The 20,974-nt window shown below is 37.8% G+C and overlaps 1 long non-coding RNA gene across 1 annotated transcript; it reads right to left on the reverse strand.

Annotated features, from left to right (window-relative positions):
* Positions 1–1,823: 1,823 nt before the first annotated feature.
* Positions 1,824–20,143, reverse strand: LOC131423438 (uncharacterized). The gene is made up of 5 exons (XR_009225030.1): positions 19,882–20,143; positions 19,283–19,425; positions 9,785–9,927; positions 3,312–3,466; positions 1,824–2,797 (listed from the first exon to the last, which is right to left on the reverse strand). It is a non-coding gene; the product is annotated as an uncharacterized LOC131423438 (long non-coding RNA).
* Positions 20,144–20,974: the final 831 nt, after the last annotated feature.

Raw genomic sequence — 20,974 nt, forward strand, 5'->3', positions numbered from 1 at the left:
CTGTTCTTGATTTTACTGAGATGCCTCCTTCCTCTAACAATTTACTTAACACTCTTTCAGTTTGTGTTTTACTAATTTCTGATCCCGTATTTCTACTATAATACAACCCAACAAGATGACGCCAAACAAAACCGAGACAGAATGAAATAAAAAGGGAACAACAAAAAGTCATTATAGCCTTTCTATCCTCCTGACATGTGCATCCGTCCTTTCTCCCTATCTGTTCCTCAGACGTAAATAGTTTTTCCTCAGATGTGAGCGGTTTTTCTTCCATCAGGGACAGGCAACTTAAAACAAAAGTGAAGCAAAATAAAAGAGGAATCTTAAAATGGCTACCCATCCTCTCGCCCTGCCCTCAGGGGCGAGCAGTTTCACTTACCCTCAGTCGCTCCCCGTGCGAGCCACCAAATGCCGCAGTCTGGCTGGGCACAATCAGGAGCCACTTGTCAAAAGAAACTAACTTTATTTTTAGAACCACACACGCCAAACAAAACAGCCTCTCAGGAAAAACCCTCAGAGCCTCAACTGCCACCACTGGCTTTCCACAAGCCTCTCTCTCCACCTTGATCTCAGACACATAGCCCCCAGGAATAGAGGAATTAAACAGGGAGTAATCATATGTGTCATCAATTACACTCCCAGGTACACACCCAAGATAAATGGAAACCCATGTCTACATATAAACTGGAACAGGAATATATGTAGCATCATCATCATGCACAACAGCCAAAAAGTGGAAATAACCCATGTGTTTCCCCTCCTGATGAATGGGTAAATAAAACAGAGTACTCTGTTTTTCATTAAATAAAAGAAATAATGATGTACCAGGGATCAACCATGAAAACAGGTGAAGAATTCAAATGCAAAAGACCAAATAATGTGAAATGTATGGAATAGGCAAATCCAGTGACACAAACATATGTTTCCTGGGTCTGAGATTAGGATCAGGATTTAGCTGCTCTGAGCACGATGCCACATTTTAGGGTTATGGAAATATTTAAAACTTAGTTGCTGAACTCTATAAATATACTAGAAACCATCAAGCTGTAATATTAAAATGAGTAAATGGGTAATTGTATTATTCCAAATTATATTGCAAGAAAGCTTTGAAAAATACTACATTGTTCTGAGATTCCATTGTATCACAATAACACTCAAACTTAGCTCTTCGCAAGTTGTTTAATGCACATCTATTTGATAATACTATGGCTGTATCCTACCCTGATGACTCTATGTTCTGTGTAACTCCAAGCAATGACTGTCCCCTCTCCCTCCACCACCCATACTCCCTTGGGTTGCTCATCTGTATAAAAGCCAATTTACACCTCATCACTTCCACCTGCAGCACTGGTTTGATAGTGGGTTCACTACAGGGTCCAAGGCCTGTCCTCTGTGACAAACTATCAGCATTGTTACTTTTCTTACTCCTCTGTAGCCTTGGGCAGTCCAAGAAGCACCACCTTTACGAATGTCAGGATGACAGTACTTATTAGAGGGCTCCAAAGGTGCATACCCTTTGTACCAACATTTTCTCTTTCAGAAGTCGATCTTCAGGATAGAATGAAGGATGTTGATAAGGCTCAGGTTATAAGGATGCCATGCTGAGAATTCCCTTCCTTCACTTCTGGACCTGAATGTAGGAAGGGAGGCCAAATAGGATCCAAATCCATGAAGAAGCAAAAAGAATACAGAAATGTGGTTGTCACCATATGTGTGCATGCACAAATACCCAGTGTCACTTCCTCAGGCACACACACTCTCTCATTCTCTCTCTCTCTCTCTCTCTCTCTCTCACACACACACACACACACACACACACACACACACACACATTCCACATACTCCTATAGAAACCAAGCTCTGTTATCATATGATACTTTTACAAGACAGTTTGCTAGGCTCAAATATAACCTATTTATCTCACATGGCAAAGGGTTGACAACAGGGACTATTAAAACACTCTAAGTGACACAGGGTTGTGAATATTATTTTACATACATAGAATTCCAGATGGTAGCAAAAACAAGTCAGAATGACAATGATATAAGATCCTTTCACTATCACATTAGCAATGATTCCCATTGTCTCTCATGTGTGGAGACATAGGTACTTTTATGCTTCACTGTTAGGAATATAAATGAGTAAGAGCACTTAGAAGTCCTTAGGTCAACAGAAATGCTTACAAACATATTTGCATAAGCATATATGTATTACATGGTGTGTGTATGTACATATATTGTGATAATAGGGTGTTTGGTACACTATCATTTGTCATTGGAAAACTATAAAAGGTTCTAAATTTTCATTACTTTGATCCTAATTTAGTTTTGATGTATCCACACAGTGAAAACCCGAATCAGGGGGGAAAAGCCTGAAATTTTGTTGAAAATTCAAAATGCAATCAGAAACATATTCTCCTGGAATGATGCCCATATTAATTAAGGGGAAATCTGCTTTCCAAAGATTGTAATTACTGTGAATACTTTTTTGGTTTGTATGTCTCCAGCAATTATCCAGAAGTTTCAAAGTGTAAAAGTAAGATTTATTTGGTCATCTCACATAGAGCTTTCTCTTCCCAATGATAAACTTCATTTTCTGTGCGAATGTCCTCAGTATACCTACACACTGGCAATGTCCCCTTTTATACACAAGCTTCCAGAAAGTTTTGTAGGATAGACTTGGTCAGAGTCCTTCCCTCCCACTTTCCTGCTCAGCTGTTTTCAAGTTGCAGTTCAAGATTCTGTCACAAGGTGGAACCAACACACCTGCATTATCAAAGGTCTTTACAAAGAGGTGGCTGAAAGGAGCAAAAGAAGAAAAACTCACTTAAAACCCAGTTTGTGAACCTATAAACACAATGATTCTAATTCTTAAAAAAAGTGAATCCATGAAAGAATATCGTAAAAACCGTACCATGAAATGTCAGGTAGCTCCAGTGTGCCTTGGAGTCACCAGTGGGCAAGGGGCAAAGAAAGGCAAGAGGGGTCTGAGATGATGGGGTCACTAAAGCAGGGTCTGGGCTCTGTCCAGTGTTCTAGAAAGGGGATGACTAAGAGGTGGTGGGAGAAGGTCTGGGAGAAGTGTACAGGGGTGGAGTAATGGATGGCAAGGTCTATATTCTCTGGGAGGGACCCCTCTGCAGTACACACACCTCCACTTACACTGAAGGGGAAGAGATAAATCAATGAATGACATGTAGATTTGGGGTTAAGAGCAAATGGAACTGCTTTGATATACACATGAAGCTCCTAAACAGAACAAGTATCATATTCAACCATTTTGGGTCATTTATTAATCCACAAAATATATACCTTTTCATTAAAATATACATAGGCATAGTGTCAATGCCACCTCTTGGCCAGAGTGAAGTAGCTGGAAAGGAGGAATGCAGACTCTGAACTTGACTGTATCACAACTGTAGAGTTGTTTTGGAATATATTTTTTTACCTCTGTCTCCAAGATTTTCCTGGAATACAATAAAGCACATTTTCTGGGATATCTCATTCTCAGATTGAATGTCAGTTCTGGTGTGAACTAAAGATAAAGCTGTTAAGTGTGAGCTCTACTTGAGGTATTAGAGATAGAGGAGCTAAGGTGCACACACAGAGCCAATCCCATTTCTCTATTTATCTCATTTTCTCTATGAAATTAAATCCAATGAATATTTTTCCAAAGAATGGAATATATGTACCACTGACTTTTGTCAATCTTTTACACGTTTTGTTTTACATTTTTTATTCAATTACCTTTATTTTTAAAAATATTTATTTTTAGTTGTAGTTGGACACAACACCTTTATTTTTGTTTATTTTTATGTGGTGCTGAGGATCAAACCCAGGGCCTCACACGGGCTAGGGGAATGCTCTACCACTGAGCCACAATACCAGCCCTACCTTTAATTTTGAATACAAAATTTCAAACAGTACATAGAAGCATTTATTAACACTAATTAAACTACATCTCTCACTGGCCTCACACCTATCCCTTGACCCAAAGGGGTCTGTTGTCAATAAAATGGTACATGCTCTGTAGATGTGTCCCCATTGGTTAGATGTACATGATCATACAAACATAACAGCATTTTCCAAAAGTGAAGTCACAGTAATCATCTTCATTTTCACCTTGCCTTTTACAGTTAATGTCCTCTGAGTTCTTAAAGAAATAAGTTTGAATTAATTCTTCTGATTTTGGCATATTTTAAGGTTTATTGTTCAAATATGGTTTATATGAATTTTCTGTTGAATTTACATACTAATTTTTGTCACTGTACTTCAGAAACCATGGATCCTAACTGATATCCTTAATGCAGGCTGTAAATAATTTCCCCCAAATTTTCGTACATTTCTTGGTGTAGTTTTTAAATGTAGAATTTAGATTTATTATTATTTTTAATAATAGCATTTGTGACTTTAAAACTTAACAAATCAAAAAATTGTTTTCAATGAATAACCAGGAGCATGGAAAGGTATTTCTATCAATTTAGATCATTTAAAATGCAGGAATCATGAAGACAACAATAGGAAAATATGTTGAGTAATTTAGAATGGGCTGCTGACAGGAAAATGAGAAAGATGTCTCCCTAATTTACATCAACTCCCCTAAATTGAATGCCCTAATCTGAATAATGATTATAATAATGGGTAGCATGATTAAAGAAGATTGTATATAAGTTATATTGATTTAAATAGTTCAGTACATACCACTTTCCACCCCTCAACTCACCTGTCCCAAGACCTAAGCTTCTGCCTGTCCCTGCTCTTTACTTCAGGTATCAGCCACCTCATGTGACCCTACAACCCATTTCTACCGGCACAAAAGGCTTTCTTCTGTCTCCATCACTAAGTGGGCTTGAAGAGTGGAGCTCTAGGGACGAGAATATCAGGGGAGTATAATCTGACTATGTCTCAAGCCCTGGAAGCCCATCTTCTAACAAAGAGGCCACCCAGTGTCTTCTAGGGAGGGTAAGGGATAAGACTGAATTCTAACCCTGCTACTGTGATTTAGGCTTTTTGAGCCTTGGCTTGGTCATTTGTGAAATGGGACTGACCATGCCATCCTTACAGAGGTGACTGAGGGTAACTCAGAAAAACTGTCCAAAGAATACAGCATGGAGTAGGTCTCAAGCTTGGGACACCACAGTAGGGGCTGGCTGAGCCTGAGGACTAAGGCAGGCATTGGGCAACCCAGATACTCATTATTTCTCCTAATGAGAACACAGATAGCTAGACAAAGGACACAGATCTCTCTCTGATGGGCCTTGAGTTCAATGTTTTTTTTTTAAATAGTTTTTTTTTATTTGTAGATGGACACAATATCTTTATTTCATTTATTTTTATGGAGTACTGAGGATCAAACCCAGTGTCTCATGCGTGCTAGGGAAGCACTCCAACACTGAGCCATAACCCCAGCCAGAGTTTTAGAGACAGAAGTTCTTCTACATTCTTGGGTGTTTCATGATCTGATAAGAGTTTTCCACATCACACCTCTGAGCAAACTCAAATCCAGTTCCCCATGCTGTGAAGACAGGAGCATCTGTGATATGATCTGCTGAGTTCAGTGAAAAGTCACACTCACTAGCCTGTCCTCACTGTGCTTCATTTCTATGTTGAAGCGGAATTAAAATAGTTCCACCTTGTGAGTTGTGGTGAGAGTCAAAGGGGTAACTGACAGCAGTGTTGAGCACTGAGAAAGTCACATTAAAAATTGTATTGCTTTTATTTCTTTTTATAAAGCACCATGGATAGAACCTAGGGCCAAATGGATGCTAGGAAATCACTCTACCAGTGAGCTGTATCTTTACTGTCATTTTTCTTAGTATGTGCATTTTATGATTGGCATGGATTGCTCTCCATAATATGTACATCAAAAAATTATCTTATGTTGCTGTAAGTAGGATATTATGTCATTTCTATTCTTAAATATGGATGCATTTGCAGAATAAAATTTCTAAAAAACTATAACAAAGTTTGTCTCTAAGGAACAGAAATTTAATGAGTTTTTGATGATGTTATTCCTTTTGTGTATTTTCCACTTTTATCTGCAACAAAAACACCAAGGTTTTGGAAGTGGGAAAAAATCAGAACAATATTTCCAGCCTTTCCTATAGAAAGTAGTGCAACATAGAAATGGGCACAGCTGTAAGCCAAGGGAACAAGGTAATAGGTCTCTGAAATAATGTGTGCACTTATCCAAATGACAGCTCCAACAGAACAGTTGCAAACAAATTACAGATTTAGGCTTTCAGGCAAAGGGCAAGCATGTCTCCCAAACAAATTTTACTTTCAGGCAGATGATGTCTCCACTTCCCAGACTTTTAATGAAGGTCATGAGATGAAAATAATTTTACAACATGTGTCTTTCCTTATTCTCCTAAATCAGCCTTAGTGGGAAGCTATCTGTTTACCCACTAGTTAGGCAAGCAGAGACTGAAACAGGGGAGTGGCAGAGTGAGGGACAGCATGAAATCTCCTTGCACTCAGCATCACAGCTTCCAGAGGGCAGATCCAATTAGCCCAGAGCCTCAGAAGTAATCAAAACACATGGTGACTAAAGGACTTTTGACCTTCCTTCTGCAAGCAAAAATAATGAAAGGAAAATATACATATGCTATGCATTTGTGATGTAAAATCAGATCAAGTTCTGAATAGAATGCATCCCCACAGCAACCATGGGGTTTGGATCTGGACACATAATGTGTCCAGATTTAAAAAAAAAAAAAAAAAACAAAAACAATAGTTGCCACTTAAACTGGAATGGTCCAGATTAGTTCCAGATGTATAGGCCAGGCCTAGATGAACACAGTGAGAAAGACAAAATTAGGCCTGAAAAAATGGAAGAGGTTTCATGGCAGGACACAATGAGACAATGTTCCAGGTGAGTTAGCTCTAGGGAAACCCTAAATCTTTGGACACATCAGGAGAATAAAGGGATTGATTTAATGTTTATTTACATATATAAATTATCAAAATATTACAATTATACCTGATGAACATATAGAATTACTATTGTCTATTAAGCAAATTAAAATAAATGAAGAAATAAATAGTATTGAAAGTGTATTTGGCAGAATTTTAGCGCTCCCTAGAGCATATAACCCGGGAAAGTTACTTGTAGATATATACATATATAATAAAACTACAAAGAAAATTCCTAAAAATGAAAAACCCTAGGCTGGTGTGGTGGTACATGCCTGTTATCCCAGCAGTTCTGGAGGCTGAGACATGAGAATAGTGAGTTCAAAGCCAGTCTCAGCAATGGTGAGGTGCTTAGCAACTCAGTAGGGCCCTGTCTCTAAATAAAATTCAAAATAAGGCTGGGAATGTGGCTCAGTGGCTGAGTGCCCCTGAGTTCAATCCCCAGTACCCCTCCAAAAAAAAAGAAAAGAAGAAACCCCAATGCTGTAGAGGGCCTAATTCTGGGCAAGAAAGAGGATAACATACCCAGAGGACATTCCACCATGTATTTCAGCTGCACATGTAATACTTTATATGTTAACATGAGGATGTAAGAGTTTGTTATACTCTAAAATTTTTGTGTACCTAAAATAGTTCCAAACAACTATTATTTCCACAAACTTTAATTCTGATTTTTAAAGTTTCCATATTAATTTAAGTTTGTTGAAAACATAGCCAATTCCAGATATAAATAATTAATCAACAACCTGATTACTCATTAATTTTGAAAAATACATCATTGTATGCATTTCCTCCCATTTATTATCCTTGCAGATGTATTTACTGTGTAGGACTATATATAAATTTCATCTCTCTGGAGACTAAATATTTGCTAAAAATTCTGAATCTGATAATTAAATATGCAAAATCTTCTTCTCACTCTATATGATTATGAATCCCATTCCCAAAACACTGAAAAACATATTTTTTTCTGTGTAAGGGCTGAGGCCAGTATACGGGAAATAACTCTCTGGCCTTGTATACAAGGATGCATTTGGTATTTATGAACAGGCCTCCTGATTTCAGTCTCTTGTCCAGTAGAGGCACCTTCACACTCTGTTGTTCTATTCTGTCTCCTATCCAGGACTCCATGGGAGGCTGTTATTCCAATGGGAAAATAGCAGGCAAAAGAAGACTATAAGAAAGGATATTGAATACAAAGTAATGAGGGAATGATTTGCTTTTACCTCTACTCCATGATCAGGTAATTTGTTCTACAAAGAGAAAGCATAGTTCTTCCATCATATAAATATGTAAATATTTAATTTCTTGCTGCTTGGTGTCAAATTGATATACTGGAGCTGTCCATGGTAAAGTCTTGTTGTTTGTAGAAAGAAGATGATGTATGCCAATACATACATTTGGTGCAGTACTGTGGGTTAGGGACTGTCCCCAGAGATACTCATTGCTCACGTTCTCCTCACAATAGCTCCATGAGGTATGAATCAAGGTGCCCACTTAACACTTGGCCCAGTTCTAGCTCCCAAAGAGTTACATGATAATATAAGGTGGTTACAAAAATGTCTAAGCAGAAACAGGAATGGGGATCTATTAGTTATATATAAATATAAATATAAATATATATATATATATATATATATGAAAAATACAAAATGTGTTCATTCACATGATATTTTAAAAAATGAAAAGATCATATTTTAAGCACTTGATTATTTAACTCAGCCTGATCACCAATGACATAAATTTGTATTTGAAAAGTTACGGCAAATTGACATATTTTTGAAAATTTAATATGTACATATATTACCTTTTATTGAAATTATATGTTGTTTTCTTTGGCCTTCTCTCTATTCATTACTAATAGTTATTTTCCATAATCAGAATATTAAGCAGTTTTGTTAAGATTGGGGTGGGCTTGTGGCTTAGTTGTAGAGCACTTTGCTGGCATGTGTAAGATACTAGATTTAATACTCAGTACCACAAAATTTAAAGTATCCCCTAAAATGAACAATACTTTTTTAGTACCTCATTAAAGCAAAGAGAAAAAAAAAATAGATGAGCTGGGACTGTGTGCTATAGCTCAGTGGTAAAGCACATGCTTAGCATACATGAGGGCCTGGGTTCTGTCCATGGTACCACAAAATAAAATAGATGATCTACTAAAAGTCATAGTAAAATTCAGTATTGTTTTTATGTGTGTATAAACAATAGGATAGAATAGAGCCAAAATGACCAAATATATCGACCATATAAAAATATTAAGTTGATATAATTTACCTATTAAAAGAAAAAGACTTTCAGATTGCCTATTGAAGTAAAATTCAAAAGTGCTGATTTTCAAAATATATACCTTAAAAAAGGCATTTAAATTCCATATTAAGCCAAGAGGGACTTAGCAGGGACAGAGGCAGGAGGATCACAAGTTCAAGACCAGACATGGCAATTACAAAAGGTAGTGGTAGTGCTGGAGTTGGGGCTCAGTGGTAGAGTGCTTGCTTAGCATGTGTGAGGACCTGGGTTTGATCCTCAGTGTCACATATAAATAAATAAAACAAAAGATTCATTGATAACTAAAAACAATATTTAAAACAAGGCAATGGTACAGGGAATTTATTGATGATGCTACTATAAAGAGCTGGGCACACAGGCATTCACCACTTTACAGGGCACCAATTACCCATGGATATATAAATGAATGCGAGATATCCTAGCATATAGGGCAAACATTTTCCCCACATTCTCACTAGCATGTAATGGTTGCCAGGATCAAATTCTGGTCCTTCTTATCTCCAAACACATGCCCAACCACTGTTTCCATATTTATTGCCCTTCTATGTTACACTAGATGCCAACAAAGAAAAAAGACTCACCAAAGAAGGTTCTGTGCTCCACTGATGTTGTAGTATAGGGATGCAGATTTGATGACTCCCATTGTCATTTAGCCAATGCCTTACTGTTCATTCTACTGGACTATTTCAGAAGTGCAGTAGGAAACTGCCACATTTGTGTCCAACTGGATGGAAAGTAAGAAGAGAGGAAAACACAGGGAAGAAAGGAAATGATGAGGTGGGACCAATACTTCTTTTGGGTACATTCCCAGATGCTGCCTCAAATCTTCTATGTTATGGGACAGAGGAAACAGAGTGGGCTGGCAGTGACATATATATCAAGATCCCACCACATACCAGACATTCTGTGGGGCTTTCTTTTTCTTTTTCTTATTACAGTAAGTCTGTGAAGAAAGCACTCTTGGACCCATTTGACAGACTAACAAGCTCAGATTCACAGAAGATATGCCCATTTCCAAGGTGGAACATCAACCCTTCACCTTCTACTGAGCCCAACAAGCTGACCTCATGTAGATAACAGTTTTCTAGTGTTTCAGGGCTGACAGTGAGAAACTCACTCAATATGAAGGCTAAGTTATATCATGCCCTCTTTTTTTTTTTTTTGAGATTGAAAAACTGGTTTATTTCATTTTTACAACTTAACTAGCCATATGTATTGTACAGCACAGCTCTAAAAAAATGACAGTTGGATTTTAAGCATTTGTCTCTACCCAGTGCCTCACACATAGTAGGCAAGTACTCTACCACTGAGCCACAACCCCAATTCCCTCCATAATTTTAAGCTCTTCCACCCATCTGAGCTGAAATATATAACAAAAAGGACTATATACATTACTTGTCTTGGTGTGCACAAAGCTGTTAGATGTCTGAGGTCCTGATGAAGACAGGTTTCTCATTCTCATTCAGGTTAAAGTATCTGCTGCCCAATGCCAAAGAATGGACTCAGAGACAGGAGGTACAAAAGTGAGGCTCTAATGGCAAGTCTTGCAAGATCCAGTGTCTGGTGACCATGCACCCCAGGGGTCATATCTGCCTTAAGTCCATAGCTGGCCACTCTTTCAGGAAGAGATCTAGGATTGGGCTGGGGATGTGGCTCAAACGGCAGCGCGCTCACCTGGCATGCGTGCAGCCCAGGTTCGATCCTCAGCACCACATACAAAGATGTTGTGTCCGCACGTGTCCAGAGCTCCGCCGCGGGTGCTACTCCGGGTAGAGGCCCATATCATGCCCTCTTGATTATCACCCTCCTTTTATTAATGAAGATGATGGTGAAGATGAATTCCTGCCCTGTGGTCAAGAGGCCTGGGTGTGGGTGCCACATGGGTTTTCTCATTTCTGACATACTGAACTGAACCAGGAAGCTGCATAAGCTGTTGGCATTTGGAAAAGAAGACTGAATCTCATTTTAATACTAGTAATTCTAGCCAGGATTAGTAATTATCCCCATTACTTGAATCAGGCAACAGAAATAAAAAGTTAGGTAACTTGACTTAAAACTTGCTGACCTAAGGAAGCAACCTTAAAATAAATGTTCCAGGACTCAAAATCTGAAATCATTAAAAGACTAAACTTTTTCACCTTTGAAATCTGAGCTGACATAGACATTTGATATATGAGGCATTGGTATTCACTGGAATTTGGCTGTTCTTTTGAAGACCATGTGCTGAAAGACTTTTAAAATATTAACTATAATTACAAAATATAGGTAAAGTATAAAACAGTATGAAAATGGGAGAAACTAAACTATTTCTAACCTATATTCAATCATGTGTTTTTGTTCTTGATGTGTGGAATATTCTTAAATAATCCACATGAAAACAAAATGAAATCCCAAATACTTACCAACACACCAAAAAGAAACAGTCAATCAGGCAAGTCAAAAAATGTAATGTCAAACAGGGTCCCATTATAGAAAAGAATACGTTTATGAACATAGGTTTATGGATATGTACATGTGATTAAATACAAGTTATTTTATTACAAACTGAGAAAATCTTGAGAATGGGCATGAATAAATTGATGGACATTCTTTTCTTATTCAGGATGATGAAAAGATAGGGAATGAAGGGAGATACAAAATAATTTCAACTTCTAACATACATTTCAATTATGTTTGATACGTCTTGTGCATGTGCAAGCCCATGTGTGTGTAGGCATTTGTGGTGTACTGGGAATGAAAACAGGGCCTGACATATTGCCCTGGTTTTCATGTCTTAAATGACAAAAAGAATTAAACAGTAGTGTGACAAAGTGATTGTGATAAAGTTTCGTAAATAAGAAAATCTGTAAACTCAGTCAAAAAGTTCATGGTATAGAAACACATTTATGGGTGAAGAATCATGCCTATGTACATGGGAAATGCCTATGTAATTCAATAACTATAATCACATGTTTTCACCATCCTGAGGGTGGAGATACCAGCAAACAACAGAAAACCCCACCTATTGGATGAGAAGGGAAGCAGGAAAGATACTGAATTCTAACAAAAGCATCCTTATATTTTCCTTCAAGAATTTCTTTTCTTTTTTCTTCTCTCTCTCTCTCTCTTCTCCTGCCCTCACATCCACAAAATTTGTGAATCAAAGTACTTTTTGTGATTTAGGCTACTGAGGACTGGAACGTCTTAATAGTATATGACAGTTGTGTTGTATATTCTTTTATCTCTTGTTTTAACATTTTTAAATTTTTCTTAATTTTTATGTTTGTTTTTTGTACTCTATTATCTTCCCACTTACTTGTCTCCCCAAAATCACTTTCTTTCTTTTCTCCTGCTACTAGCCAACTACTTTAGATTCCTCTTCATTATTCCTAAAATCTAATAACTCTATATCCTCACCTCCTACCTCCTTAACAGCTCATCCTACACCCACAGTTCTCTCTTTGTTCACCATAAAAAACTGTAGACCCTTTTGCAAACTTACTATTTATATTGTAGATAATAATTGAACTCACCATTTCTATATATTGTGACAAAACCATAAACATCTTAATAGCACCTATTTGGTTTAAGGCTGTAAATTCTAGTAGTGGTAATAAAAACTGGTACAACAACTGCAGTTTGGCAGCTTCTTACCATGTTAATCTTATATCTATGTTATGATCCAGATATTGAACTCCTAAGTATTTAACTAGTGAAAGAAAGCATCATATTTTCATGAAAAGATTTATTCACAAATGATCATAAGACCTTTATTTACAAGCACCCCACATTGGAAACAACCCCGAATCCAACAACAGGTGAATGGATAAAACAAACTATTCTATAGCCATATAATGGATCATATGTTGCAACAAAGAAGAATGAGCCATTGATATATGCAACAAAATGAATAAATCCCAAAATAAATAGGGTGAATGAAAATGTCAAATCAAACACCTTTGAGATTGTTTTTCATTGAAGTCTTAGTACATTGAACCTACACTGTAGTAAAAGATGTGGTGTGTCTACTTAGAGACAGTGCGTAGGAGGAGTAGGCATACCAGGTTCTAGAGAACTAAAAATGTTGTGTACTGGGGAATGATAATATTTAGTTCTATCTCGTTATTTTAGGAGATATAGCAGGATACTATAATAGAGTAAATTGTATGGTATTGTTATTTTTGAAAACACTAAATTCTTATATCTTGTAGGCACCTGGCTACTTAAGTTGTTAAATATATATGAAATTAAAAATTCTCAATCATACTCATCACATTTTGTCTATTCAACTGCCTCAGAGAGCTAGTGACAACTGTGTTGGGCAAATGTAGATACAGAATATTTCCATCTCTGTAGAAACTCTATTGGACTAATGTACAATATACTATTCTTACCTATGAAATAGAAGAAAACTCATATAAACATTATACTTTCTTACATTTTTAAAATTCTAAGGTTAAAATAATAAGTCAATGATGCAGATTCTCTTAAAAATATTATATTTACTAAATCTGTGTGATGAATAGAAGAAGAACTATCAAGCAACCAAATAGTCATGAGTAACTCTACAACCCAGATTGAATCCTCTAAAATCATGTCCTAGTAAAAGGAACCAGGGTTCCTTGGAGACATATCTGATTGCAGGTCTGGATTGTGACAAGAGAAACAGGCAAAAATTTTGAATAGACACTCTGCTAAAGAAGATATACAAGTGCCAAGTATGTAAAAACATCTCAACATCATTAATCATTAGGAAAAGGGAAGAGAAAACTACAATGAGATATTAGTACATTCCCATGAGGATGGCCAGAATTGAGAAGACTGACTATACCAAGCACTGATAGGATTGTGGAGGATGCAACTCTCATACACTGCTGGTGGCCATGGAAAAGGGTGTAGCCATGACAGACAGTTTGGCAGTTTCTTACCATGCTAATTTCTTTTTTTTTTAGTTGTAGTTGGACACAATACCTTCATTTTATTTATTTATTTTTATGTGGTGCTGACAATCAAACCCAGTGCCCCACACATGCTAGGCGAGGGCTCAACCCCAGTCCTACCATACTAATCTTATATCTAAAATATGATTAGTCAGATACTCCTAAATATTTGCCCTAGGGGGGGAAAACATGAAATAACTTATTCAAAAGTGCTGATAGCAATTTTATTTACAAGAGCCATAAATTGGAAAACAAATATCCAACAATAGGGGAATGTATAAAAAATTTTGGGATAGCCACATACTGGAATACTATTTGGCAATTAAAAAGAATGAATAGGCTGGGAGTATAGCTCAGAGATGGAGCACTTGCCTAACAAACACAAGACCCTGATTCAATCCCCACCAGTACAAAAAAAATTGAGTTGATAATGAACTATTGATAAATACAATAAAATGGATGAATCTACAAATAAACAGCATGAATGAAAGAAGCCAAATCAAAAAACACAAACACCTCTATGATTACATTTAAATAAATTTCTTGGACATGAAACCTAATCTATAGCAACAGAAGTGCTGTGTTTGCCTGGACATAGGGCATTAGTGTGGTATGAAAGCTAGCTACTACAGAACTGAAAATGTTATGTCTTGGAAAATAATAAGAATAATATTGAGGTCTACCTGGTTACTTAAGTGACCATAGGTGGCATTATTATAAGAGAGCAAATATATAGTATTATTTTTGAAAATAGCGAATTCTTATATGTGACATTTTAACTAACACTTTATAACTTCCTGACTTCTTTTAAAAACTCAATATAGACCTGGTGGGGTGGCAGACACCTGTACTCCCAAAGACTCAGGTAGTTCAGACAGGAGGATTACAAGTTCCAAGCCAGCCTCCATAACTTAGTGAGGTCCTATGCAACTTAGTGAGACCCTGTCTCAAAATAAAATAACTAAAAATGGCTGGGGATGTGGCTCAGTGATAAGGTGCCCTTGGGTTAAATCTCAAGTACCAATGGACAAAAACGTGGTGACCATGAAAGAATACATGGTCACATTACAATCTCAATTGCAAGGAAGACTATCCATAGTTCAATCTCAATCTGAGAGAGTCTTGGGATCACTATTATATAATTAGGTGTTATTACTGAGGGTCCCAGCAATCCCACTTTTACATGGAAAATAGATACAGGACACCACAGTCACTAGCCCCACATCTCCTTCCCTTACCAAACAATAAAGCACCAAGTTCCAAAACCACCGGAAGGAAGCACTGACTCAGTGACCAATGTCACGGGTACAACTAGGTAGTGATTGTAACAACTAGAAGGTACAGTGGGCTTTTTACCAGGACCTTTTCCTTCACTTTTTCTCATCTCTGATCCTCTAAGTAAAATTCAAAAAGGAATAAGAAGTGGCCTAAACTCATACAGACATTTATGATCGGTCAGTAACCATACAGGACATCATGCTGACTGCGGCCAGAAGGGTCCCTACATCTCTTTCAAATAAGTGGGTCACAGGAACAAGGTGAATTAGGTCGAGATCCCTTTATCTCCCCACACCCTAGACCTGACTCCAAGAACCAATGGGCAGGACACTGTTCTTTTCACCAGAGCAAGTCGGTTTCCTTTAAAATGTCAGCACTCTCACCATGATTGCCACAATGACATAAGTTTTCTACGGAAACTGTGATTCCCAGGTTGGTTGGTCCTCAGCACCAGAAATGCCTTTGCTCGGTCCTCCTCTTTGTCTCCTGCCATTTTCTGACAGCAAAACACTTTTACTCTTCAGGCAGCTAAGAAAGTCTACTAATTAGAGGAACTAGGCTTAGACTCGGTCAATGGGAAGAACTCTTGCCCAGCTTAGTGGAAAAAAGAATGTCCCTGTCATCAACCACACTGTCATTATCAGAAATGCACAGACCCAACAGATAGAAGATTGGTAAGATCATAGTAGAATTCAACAGCACCACCAACTGACTGGCTATCATTGATATCTACCTGTAGAATTCAGATGGTTCTTAAATTATAATGGTTTGACCTCTGAACTGACCAGCTGATGGTCCAAAAGCATACCCATACCATTGTTTTGTTTTTTTTAACTTTCAGTATAGTATTCATTAAATTACATGAGGTATTAAATACCTTATTATAAAAACAGTTCGATATTCAATGGTTTGTGGAACTGTAGGCTAATATAAGTGCACTGCATACTTTTAAGATAGCTAGACAAAGCCAGGAATGGTGGTGCATGTGTGTAAACCCAGTGACTAGAGAGGCTGAGGCAGGAGAATTGGAAGTTGAGACCAGCCTCAGAAACTTAGCAAGACCCTAAGCAACTTAGGAAAAAAACCTGTCTCAAAATAAAAAATAAAAGGTGTTTGGGATCTAGTTCAGTCATTAAGCACCACTTGGTATAATCCTCCATACCAAAAAAAAAAAAAAATAGCTAGACAATATTATGATCAGTAATTTAGGTATATTAAATGCATCTTTGACTTCTGATATTTTCAACTTATGAATGGTTACTGTGATACAACTCCATCATAAATTGAAAACCACCTATACTTTATCCAAAAATAGCAGAATACACATTCTTCTCAAGTTCACAAGGAACATTCACTGAGACAGACCACATCCGGGGCCATAACAAATTCATATTGTGGTGATGATTGTACAAAATGGTGATTGTACATTTTAAAATGGTTAAAATGATGAATTTTATGTTATATGTATTTTCTCTCAATTCTTAAAGCATGTAAAAACTGAAGGAAGTGGTGATAGTAGCCAAGATGTGAACAAACTCCGAGCATAAAATCCCCTCATTGTACCATTTTCCTGGAATCACAGGAAACTGGGTAAAAAAGTATTGTTTTTTCCAATGCAAGCCGAGTATGATGCAACAAATTCAGGTTGTAAATTATACTGTTTTGTGGGGCTGGAGTCATGGTTCAGTGGTAGAGTTCTTGACTAGCCATTAGGTTCAATCCTCAGCACCACATAAAAATAAATAAATAAATGAAAGGTACTGTGTCTGGGGCTGGGGCTCAGTAGTAGAGTGCTCACTTAGCACATGTGAGGGTTCAATCCACAACACCACATAAAAATAAATAGATAAAATAAAGGTATTGTATCTAACTACAACTAAAAAAATATTTTTAAAAAGGTACTATGTCCATCTACAACTAAAAAATATTTTAAAAAATATATTGTTGTGAATTCTAACCACTCCCTAAAATCTGAAAACTGTATCTGCAATAGAGAGCAAAAATTTCTGCTGGAGACCACTACCACTAATTCTATACAGAATGATCTATTTATTAAATTCTTTAGTAAGTAGGATACAAATTTGTATTGTTAGTAATTAGAATGAAAGAAATTATATGTAAAGGTTTATGTTACATGGAATACCTCTTTAAGTTTTATTTAAAGATGGAGGCAGTATCTTTACTTTTTTATTTTATTTATATTTATGTGGTGCTGAGGATCAAACACAGTGCCTCACATATGCGAGGCAAGTACTCTACTGCTGAGCTATAACCCCAGCCCCAGAATACCTCTTTTTTAATTACCAAAATACATATATTCATGTGATTCCTATTAACTTACTCACATTTTCTTATTCTTGGTACTAAATATGTAGGTACACACACAACAAAAACAATCGAGGACCCAAGTCAATGCTATGGTTTCATTTTTATCACCATCAAAACCCAAAAGCTCACTTTACAACAGGGAAAAATAGTAATATTGCAATTGTTCCTTAGTTAGTCAGGACTCCTATTACAGAATACCATAACTGGTTGGCTTAAATAACAAATATTCATTTCTAATTGTTCTGGAGATGGGATGGTTGGAGATTAAGGTGTAGGCAGCATTTTTTATCTACCAGAGGCCCTTGTCCTAGTCTGCATAGACTATCTTCTTGCAGCATCCTCACGTGGCTGAGAGAGATGTTTCACATTTCTGTTCTTATAAGGCTACCCTCATGACCTCATTTAAACCTAATTACCCTGTTAAGGTCATACGTCCAAATAATACCACACTGGGCAGTAGGGATTCAACATATCAATTCAGGAGGAGGGGACAAATTCATTCTGTCTATAGATTATCCTATTTGGGGAAAGTTTTAATAAATCCAAATTGTTATATTTATTTGTAAAGTATTATATTCCTACATTTGTAGATAAACTTATTAAATACTTTTCTTTCAGTGTATATAAAATGGATATTTAGGTGCTTCACAAAAGAACTGGCAATCTCCATTTCCCTTACAAGTCTTCCTCCAGTGGATAGTATGTGTTGAATACTCAAAAAATCCTGTCCTAAGTATTGAGAAATAATGCTTCTGCTGTTTCATATATTCATGGCTAAAATAATTTTAAAAACTAAAGCAAATCTGTAAGCTGAATAAAACAAGCCAGATCATAGGAGTACAATTCTATTTAAATGATTATATTTAAATGAAATTATAAGAAATCAAAACTGATCTGTTAACAAGATAAGTGATTGCTTGGTGAGGGGAGGATATTCTGAAAATGTGATTTTCTGGGATATAATGATTTAAGAGCACCTGGTAATTTGACATAGTGACTCCCTTTAAAAAGATGACCATATTCACATACTAGGTATCACTATATTAAGGCAAATACACAAGGAATTGTTATTTTAAAATCATTAAATTCTTATAAGGAACATTTTAAGCTAACTCTTTAAACATTTCAGGCTTAAAAATAATATTTAGACAGTGGATAAAACTGTAGCTACCCGGGAAGTATTCATGTTACAATTTCAAATTCCTAGAAGGATCTTTCTTGCAGTCAACTACATATTTCCACACTCACATGAGAGGTCCATGAGATTTGTTGATTATCATTAATAGAGAATACATTTAAATGTGTGTTAAACAGCATGTTCCTTAGCTAAACTAGCCATTACTTTACGACAAGGAAAGGCATTTCAAAGATGGGTCTCAACTATTACTATAAAGCATAGTACTTGCTGAAGGCAAATTCTACCTGCTGAACCTCTTCAAGGAAGAGATTAAAATAGCTTCTCTACCTTATGGCTATTTTGTGAACCTCATGTGTGCTATTTCGCCATGTACTCTTGTTCAGATCTATGAAATCATTTAAGACAGGTGTTATTACCAGAGATGGAAGTGTTGGGGGGCCTCCTGAGCATTGCTTGCTCTTCAGATCTGGAATAGAAGCTTCAGCAGCCATTATGACACACATCTTCAGAAACTGTCTTCTTCAGACACTTAATATGAGCTCAGTCACCAGAGGAAGAGCTGCCCAGGGGGAGAAAGAATCCAGAAATGACTATGCTTTATTGGAATAACTATATCTGTGGACCATGCTAGGCACTGAAATGAGCATTCGTGATCCCACAATAACCACAGAGCAATGGGGCTTATACGTATGGTATCCTCGAAAGTTCTGCCAATCCCGTGGTTAAGCATTCTTGCCCCCATTTTACAGAGAAGCTGAGGGGAGGGCGCTTCCCTGTCTTACCCTCCCGCGCCCCGCCTTTACAGGGAAAGGAGGTCCAGGCCACCCTGGAGCAAGACATCACGCTGCCTGGGGCCAGGAGGGCCCCAAGTCTCTCTCCCTCTCCAGTCAGCAAAGGACCAAGTCCCAGAGCGGGAACGAGGCGACTTGGGCCAGGGATCCCTTCATCTCCCTACACCCCAGGGAGACTCAGCCCACACCAGGAGGAACCCACGCCCGCTTCGGAGAACCAAAACCTGTAGGCTGGACGCTGCTCTTCTCAGGATAGCAGGTCGGTCTCCTTTCGAATAGCGTCTCAGTCTCATTCATGACGTCAGGTTTCTACGGCAACCACGATGCGGATTGGTCCCGCCACAGAGATGCCTCTGGGCCGGTGTCCTATTAATCCCCTAACCTTTCTCTGGAAGCTGGACGGCTTCATTCTTCAGGCCACCACCTGAGAAAGTGCACTAATTAGAGGAACTAGGCTGAGACTCAGGCAATGGGGAGAACTCTGTCCACACCCTCAGATGGGTCCAAACTCCTGAAGGAGGCGCCCTGCTCTCGAACCCGAGCAAGTCGGCCTCTTTTAGAATGTCGTCAGTCACCAAAGTCGCCATAATGACATCAGGTTTCTATGGCAATAGTGGTGCGCAGGCTGTTCCTAAAATCCGAAATGCTTTGCGCAGTCTTCCCGTCTGTCCCCCGGTTTCTCCTTTAAAACAATATGCCTTTACCCTTCTGGGCACCTGAGAAACATGCTAATTAGAGAAAGCACGTGAGGATGCTGGTAATCGGGAGCGCTCTGCCCAGTTGTTGGGACTAAGCACGTGGCTGTTACTAAGATCTCAGCTACTGGGGAGGTGGAAGGAGGATCCCCAAATTCAAAGGCAGCCTCAGCACCTTAGAAAGCTCCTAGCAACTTAGTGAGCCTCTGTCTGAAATTGAAAAATAATGATAACAGCGTCCAAGTGGGTACTCTTCCAAGAACCCCTCTTTGAAAAAGTTGATGGTGCAGACGAAATTCCAGTGTAGGGTCCTGTAGGTGGTAATGGAGCTAGTGTCAAGGTTTTAGGATTCCCGCGTCCTCTTTATCTACACTCTCCTTTCCAGTGAGACTATATGGGAAACTGTTTCCCTAACATCAAATTAGAATATCAAATAAAGCGACAGAAAATGATGAGGAATGAAATGAAATGAGTCAATCCTCTTCCTCTTTCTCAGCAAAGCCCTCCTGTAACACTGAGAAGCCCCAAATCTTGATTCATAATGTAATGGGGGGATGTGTTGCTTCTTTCTGCTACATCCAGGTGGTGACCTCCAGAGCAGCTGTGCTCTTTGGTTTAAGTA

The sequence above is a fragment of the Marmota monax genome, unplaced genomic scaffold, assembly GCF_021218885.2.
Source record: "Marmota monax isolate L192 unplaced genomic scaffold, Marmota_monax_Labrador192_F-V1.1 WCK01_AAM20220418_F8-fsc00176, whole genome shotgun sequence".
In the NCBI taxonomy this organism is placed as follows: domain Eukaryota; kingdom Metazoa; phylum Chordata; class Mammalia; order Rodentia; family Sciuridae; genus Marmota; species Marmota monax.